Raw genomic sequence first — 8112 nt, 5'->3', positions numbered from 1 at the left:
AACCTGAAAAGAACAAAAATGTCTGATAGTGCGTCTGGCAAAATCCATTAAAAAAATGTCTATATATGTATGCCGCTTACAAAATGTGGTTCTGTGATAATGTTCTGCAAACCAATCGAGTTTCTGACTGCAACCATATTTTCTATAGTCTTCCATTGCTAATTTTGCTTAAAATATTAAAATTCTAATGGCATGAATCCAATTGTGGTTACGAGTTCTGACCACCAGGTAGTATTTAGGTACAAAGTGAGTCGGAGTCATACAGCACGAAAATACATCCTTCTGCCCAACTTGCCCATGCTGACCAAGTTGCTCCATTTACACTAGTTCCACCTGCCTGCGTTTGTCCCATAGCCCTCTAAACCTTTCCTATGCATGTACCCTTCCAAATGTCATTTAAATATTGTTATAGTACTTCTATTCATAGACTACAGGTCTGCTTTCAATACCATTATCCATTCCAAGTTCATCTCTAAACTCGTAGAAGTTGGGGTCAGCATTCATCTCTGCAAATGGATCCTCGACTTCTTGACTAGCAGACCCCAATTAGTGAGGACAGGTGACAAATCTTCAACACTGGTGCCCCGCAAGGATGCGTCCTCAGCCCCCTTCTTTACTCCTTATACACCCACGACTGTGCAACCAAATACAAATCCAGCTCAATTTACAAATTCACAGACAACACCGCTGTAGTGAGCCTGGTATCAAATAATGATGAGACGGAGTACAGGAAGGAGATTGAGAACCTCGTGATCTGGCACCAAGACAACAACCTTTCCCTCAATGTCAGCAAGACAAAGGAGACTGTGATTGACTTCAAGAAGCAAAGCAGTACACATATCCCTGCATAAATTGATGGCACCAGTAGAGTTTGTGCAAGCCTGCGGCGGCGCACACAGTTGCAGCGGCTCGATGTCCTCCCGGTCAGTGCTCGTGTTTTTTGTGTATGTGTATGTGTATGTGTATGTGTGCGTGTTGTTTTGTGCCCTGTGTACTTACTGTCGGGCGAACAACGTCTATGGCCGGCAGGATCTTCTTAGGATTGGAGCCGGTCGCGAATGGGGGGTTACCGCCGAGTTTGTCCGCTCATACAAGATCCCGGCGGACATAGCGAGGAGCCCCGACTCTCCGTGGATCACCATCCCCGCGGGGAGGAGGCGAAGGCGGCGCAGAGAGAGAAGGCAAAAGCGAGGCGGCAGGGCCGGCGCTCTGGTCAGGCTACGGAGGCAGCCACTGAAACCACCGCTTCCCAGCCTGTTTCTAACGAACGCCAGATCCCTCGCTAACAAGATGGATGAACTTAGGCTGCAGACTGCAGCTAACAACGCCGTGAAGGACAGCTGTATCCTGTTGATCACGGAGACCTGGCTTCATTCTTTCATTCCGGACTCTGCTATCGAGCTAGCAGGCTACACAGCACAGCGTCATGACAGGACAAGAGACTCTGGTAAGAGCAGAGGTGGAGGGCTCTGTGTGTACGTGAACAACACCTGGTGTACAAACACAGTGATTGTAGACAGTCACTGCTCCCCGGACCTGGAGTATGTGACTGTTAAATGCAGGCCCATTTATCTCCCTAGAGAGTTTACTGTTGTCATGATAACTGCTGTGTACATACCACCGGATGCTAATGCTAACTCGGCTATCGGATATTTGTATGGTAGCACTAGCAGTCAACAGAGCATATATCCTGACGGTGTTCACATCATAGCAGGGGACTTTAACCACGCGGACTTGAAGAAAATGCTCCCCAAATTCTATCAGCATGTTAAATGTGCTACAAGAGGAGCTAACACACTGGACAAGGTCTACTCCAACATCAAGCTGGGCTACAGGGCTAGACAACTACCACACCTGGGTCAGTCGGACCATATGTCCCTGTTTTTAATTCCTGCATATGCCCCCCTCAGGAAAACCGCTCCTACCATCACAAAGACCATCACAACTTGGCCTGATGGTGCATCTCAGCAGCTGCAGGACTGCTTCGACAGGACCAACTGGGATGTGTTTGAACACCGGGACCTGGAGGTGTTCACAGACAGTGTACTATGTTACATTAAAAACTGCATGGACACTGTCACAGTGGACAAACGCATCCGGGTCTACCCCAACCAGAAGCCCTGGATGACCCGGGAGGTCCAGCGGCTGTTAAAAGAGAGGAACACTGCTTTTAGGTCTGGCGATAGGGCTTTATACAGCATGGCCCGAGCTAACCTGAAGAGAGGCATCAGAGAGGCCAAATTAGACTACAGGAGGAAGATAGAGGACCACCTGGACAGTAACAACAGCAGGCAGGTGTGGCAGGGGATCCAGTATCTAACCAACTATAAGACCAACCTTGGAGCTGCTGAAGGTGACGCCTCGTTGGCAGAGGAGCTGAACCTCTTCTTTGCTCGCTTTGAAGTGGAGCCACCCGAGACAGCCATATCACACCACATGGTCCACAGCAGCCTAACCCTCAAGATAGAGGAGCATGAGGTGAGGCGCACGCTGCGGGCCATCAATCCAAGGAAGGCTACTGGACCCGACGGCGTCTCTGGACGCGTGCTGAAGGACTGCGCTGACCAGCTGGCTGGAGTCTGTACGAGGATTTTCAACCAGTCTCTGGCCCAGTCCACTGTTCCATCCTGTCTGAAGTCCGCAATCATAGTCCCCTTGCCCAAAAAACCCCACATTTCCAGCCTCAACGACTACCGGCCAGTCGCACTCACACCAGTGGTGATGAAGTGTTTTGAAAAACTGGTCCGGGGTCATATCACATCACTCCTGCCCCGAAGCTTTGACCCCCACCAGTTTGCGTACAGAGCGAATAGATCCACAGAGGACGCTATAGCCACAGCCCTCCATGCTGCACTGTTCCACCTGGAGCAGCCGGGGAGCTACGTGCGGATGCTCTTTGTGGACTACAGCTCTGCCTTTAATACAATCCTTCCCCATAAACTGGTGGACAAACTGGGGGACTTGGGACTTCCACACTCCACCTGCATGTGGATAAATAGCTTCCTGTCAGCTCGCAGCCAGAGAGTCAGAGTGGGCCATCACACATCCACGGCCCTCAGCCTCAGTACCGGCTCTCCACAGGGCTGCGTGCTGAGCCCCCTGCTCTACACCATCTATACACATGACTGCACCCCCGCCCACCACAGCAACACCATTGTCAAATTTGCGGATGACACTACGGTGGTGGGACTCATCACCGGGGGGGACGAGTACGCCTACCGGGATGAGGCGGAGCAGCTGACAGTGTGGTGTGGAGAAAATAACCTGCTCCTCAACACCTTAAAGACAAAGGAAATAATAATAGACTTCAGAAAGAATAAAACGGACATGGTACCATTAACTATCAGAGGGGACTGTGTGGAGAGGGTGGCGGATTTCCGCTTCCTGGGAATCCATATTGAGGAGGACCTGACGTGGAGCGTGAACACCTCTGCGCTGCTGAAAAAGGTCCAGCAGAGACTGCACTTCCTGAGGGTGCTCAGGAAGAATAACATCACTCAGAGACTGCTGTTGTCCTTTTATCGGTGCTACATTGAGAGCATCCTAACATACTGTGTATGCGTATGGTACACCAGCTGCACAGCGGCTCAGAGGAAAGCGCTCCAGAGGGCCATTGACAACGCCCAGAGGATTGTCGGCTGCCCTCTACTTACCTTGGAGGACTTACACAGTTCCCGCTGCATCAAAAAATCCCAGAGTATTATAAAGGACATTTCCCACCCCGGACACTCCCTGTTTGAACTGTTACCGTCAGGCAGACGGTACAGATCTACAAGGACAAGGACAAACAGACTTAAAAATAGTTTTTACCCCACTGCTATAAAGGCACTAAATGTAGCCGCCAAGGAACGCAGGGGCGATACATAATAAGAGACTGTGAAATCGACAGAAGGATGTAGGGTTGGGTGTTTATGCGTGCTATTTTCATGATATTTATTTTAGTTGTTTATCTTTTTTAAAATATTTTACCTTGTATGTATCGTTAGCTTTTAGAAATGTTTGAATGGTGCACTGACTGGCTGACATTTTACAATTTCGTTGTACATGGCTCATGTTACAATGACAATAAAGGAACTATTCTATTCTTAGAGATGGTTGAAAGGTCCAAGTTCTTAGGAGTAAATATCACTAGTAACTTGTCCTGGACCAGCCATATCGAAGCAATGGCCAAGAAAGCACCTCTACTTCCAACACTTCTACTTCCTCAGGAGGCTTAGGAGGTTGGCATGTCCTCAACAACTCTCACCAACCTTTGCAGATGCGTCGTAGAAGGCATTTTATCGGGATGCATCACAGCATGGTTTGGGAACAGCTCCATCCAAGACTGCAAGAAAAATTGCAAAGGGGTGTGGTCGTAGTCCAGACCATCAGAAACACCAACCTCCCTTCCATTGACTCCATCAAAACCACGCTGCCTCGGCAATGCCACCAAACTAATCAAGGATGAATCTCCCCCCCGATCATTCCCTCTCCTCCCCTCTCCTACTGGGCAAGAGGTACATAAGTGTGAAAATGTGTACCTCTAGATTCAGGGACAGTTTTTTTCCCAGCTGTTATCAGGCAACAGAACCGTCCTATCACCAACTAGAGAGCAGTCCTACCTATCATCTACCTCATTGGAGACCCTTGGACTATCTTTAATCTAACTTTACTGGCTTTATCTTGCACTATATCTTATTTACATTATTCATTTTATCATGTATCTGTACTCTGTGGATTGCTCCGTTGTATTCATGGATTGTCTTTCCGCAACCAAAGCTTTTCACTGAACCTCGATACACGTGACAATAAACCGACAAACTCAGGTGTCACATCTCCTGCAGTTGCAGGCGAAAGGGCCAAGGGAGGGGATGGTTACTCAAAAATATTTTGAGAAAATCCCCCAAAGAAAATCAAATCCCCACGGATTGACTAGATGTCAGTTCACAAAGGTGCCAAAATTGGTTGTAATCTCTCAACATATTATGAAGTATCAATATCAGGTCTAAACCATATTGAGATATTCTGTTTCTACATTTTGAGAAATTGACAACATTTTTAATATAGTTTGTTTAACATAGGAAAATGTCCTGAATAATTTTGCAGCATAATGATACATCAAATAATATCACTGAGACAGTAAAGACAGTGAAAGAAGCCCGATTTAACAAAGATTTTGCAAGAGGCAGACATGAAATTATTGAAAATGATTTCCAGCCCAACGTTGAGAGAGCTGAAAGCACAGTCTGCACTGGTGAAACAACGGAAAAATCAGAAATTGAATAAGACCTTGAAATTTAAAAAAAAGGAATATCTTAGTACACATTTTAAAAGGTAAGTATAACCTTAGTGAAAAACGTTTTCTTTCAAACATCTTTTGGCAATTTTGTAATGTCATTTTCTGATAATAAAAGGTGAACAGAAAATGTAATAACACATTTGAGTGATTAATCAAATCTTATTAGGTATACCGTTACATTGTAGAAAATGCAGTCACTGAAGCCTTTCAATTGCTGGTGCAATTTGTTCTTATACTATTCGTAGAGTTCTTATACTTCTTATACTATTCAATAGCACAATGGAACAACAGTCCCTTCTCTGCAATATTATCCTGCAAACATTCATAAAACACAGTGAAAGTTTCACTGAGGAAAAATAGAAAAACTGCATTACAATTCATTATTAAGCATAAGAAATATAAACTTGTTTAAAAGGTCTTCTGCCCAGAACTGAGAATAGTCTAAAAATTAGAAACTATCCTATAAGGAATTCAAATAAAATTCTGCATGCAAAACTTCACGTTTTTGAAAGCCCTTTCACAAATGGCTATTGACACGAGATGAATTGCTAAGTTTAAGTCTGTGCAAAGAATGACGTTGGCAAATCTCTGTGATTGTCTCCTGAAGGTTTATGGAGGCTAGATTGCCAGATTTGAGGAGCTAGATAACATTTTTGAAAGATCAGAAAATTGTCAGCAGTGGGCAACTGGCAGAGAAGGTTGGTTGATGACTGGGACAGATGGTGGGGCAGCTGGAGAGGCCGATCCGACTCCAGTTTCCTCACATTTGCTGACACAAGCTGCAAAAATAGTGCAGTGTGCAGATCTCATCCAGGCATGGGTGGCCATGCAGCCATGCACTGCCCAGTGTTTCTCATCAAGCCTCAGGCTCCCTACAACCTAACACCACACCATACTATCATCCAACTATGAAATTGGTTTTGGTTTGGTTGCACAAAGGACTTCAGTCTTTTTGCACTAGTATTGTGTTTTTAACTTGCTGAATTTGTGTTTACTATATATTATCTATGTGCCCTGTTTTCAGGCGTGATATGCTTTTATTGTTTCATTGTCGGCATACAAATGACAGTAAAACACTCTTGAGCAGGATGTCGCTCCTCGCACTGTGCCCGGAGGGTCAGGCAACGGAATTGCCAACATAAGACACAAAGTGCTGGAGTAACTCAGCCGATCAGGCAGTATCTCTGGCGAACATAGGTCAGGACTTTTTCAGACATTGTGGGGGAAGAAAGCTGGACGAGAGGAGGGGCAGAACAAAGCCTGGCAGATAATAGGTTGATACAGGTGAGGGTGGGGGAGGGGTTGCGAGGCAGATGGTTGGACAAAGGCCAGAGATGAAAAGATGGAAGGTGTGAGACGAAATAAATGCAGAGTTGCAAATTATGAAGCTAGAGGAAGGAATGTAGGTGGAATGGCAGGGGAGGAATAGATACAAATCCAGCCGGGACACAGAGGAGAGAAAGAAGGAAAATAAATGGCGTGGGGGAAGGGGGAATTTTGTGATTACCTAAAATTGGAGAATTCAATGTAGGTCGGGGTCGTCGACCCAACTGGTATCCAGCCCCAGTTGCATGCTAGGGGCCGGCTCCAAACACATCATGTGGACTGACTCCTCTGGGTTCTACTGCTCCCCTCTTCCAAAAGGGTACCTCAATAATGGCACCACTGGGTCCTGCTGCCCTTCACCCTATGCCCACAATGCTACTTCTCCTAACTCCCACCACCACTCCTCATATCCCCTCCGAGCCTTCATCATATCCCCATGCCCCATAGAACCACCCCATACTATCTTCCCCAAGCTTCCCTCCAACCTTCTGCCACACTCTGAGCAAGGGTCTGAATTCAGCTCTTACTCCTGCCCAGGTTTTCACCACCATCATCCCTCTCCCCCTAAACTCCCTCTTTCTGAAGAGCGGTCAGTCCTCAGCGGAGCCCATACCCTCGTATGGCTACACCTCAAGGAGTTCCGAACCTGCCAAGGCCTTTCTCTGGCAATGGGTCCTCGTCTTGTAGCTCTGAAGACCGATTTGTCTCTGTTGAGCTTGATGTGTTGCTGTACACATCGCTGAAGCAACTGCTCGAGCTTCGAGTCATGGTCGATGATCGCGTCTTCTCTCGCCTCTCCTTTGACATAGATGAGGATGTCGTCTGCGACGCAGATCACTCCAGGTAGCCCTTCAAGCACCTGATGCAGTCTTCGCTGGAAGATTTCCAATGATACACTCGTACCAAATGGCAGTCGGCGCACCGATATCGACCGAAAGGCGTGTTGAACGTCGTTCGTTTGCTAGACCCTTCGTCCAGCTTCACCTGCCAGAAAGCTGAGCTCATTCTAGCTTACTGAAGGTCTGGCAAGATGTCCTCAATGACTGGAAGCGGGTAATGTTCACGCTTCAACGCTTTGTTTAGCGGTCGTGGATCGATACATACCCAGAGATCGCCATTCTTTTTCTCTGCGACCACGAGCTGGCTGACCCAACTCGTTGGCTCGTGCACTGGTGCAATCACGTGACGCTCTACCATGCGCTTCAGCTTCTTCTTCACCTTCTGCTTTATCGCGTGAGGTAAACGCCGTGGCAGTAAGACTGTCGGTTGCACTTCCTCATCAATCTGCAGGTGGGATTCACCTGCAGCTCTCCCAGTGCACCGTCGAACACCTCCACATAACGTTCTTCAGCCTTAAGCACTTTCTCCTTTACGATAGACGATGTGTGTACACGGTGAAAACTGTCGTCATTCACTGTGATCAAGTTCATTCGCTGACTTGCTTTGCTCCCTAGCAACGGCGTGAAGTCATCACTGACCACGATGAACGGGATTCTTGCGGTTGGTCT

The sequence above is a fragment of the Rhinoraja longicauda genome, chromosome 1, assembly GCF_053455715.1.
Source record: "Rhinoraja longicauda isolate Sanriku21f chromosome 1, sRhiLon1.1, whole genome shotgun sequence".
NCBI classification, from domain to species: domain Eukaryota; kingdom Metazoa; phylum Chordata; class Chondrichthyes; order Rajiformes; family Arhynchobatidae; genus Rhinoraja; species Rhinoraja longicauda.
The sequence above is the reverse complement of the archived record's forward strand: the minus strand, read 5'-3'. Positions refer to the sequence as shown.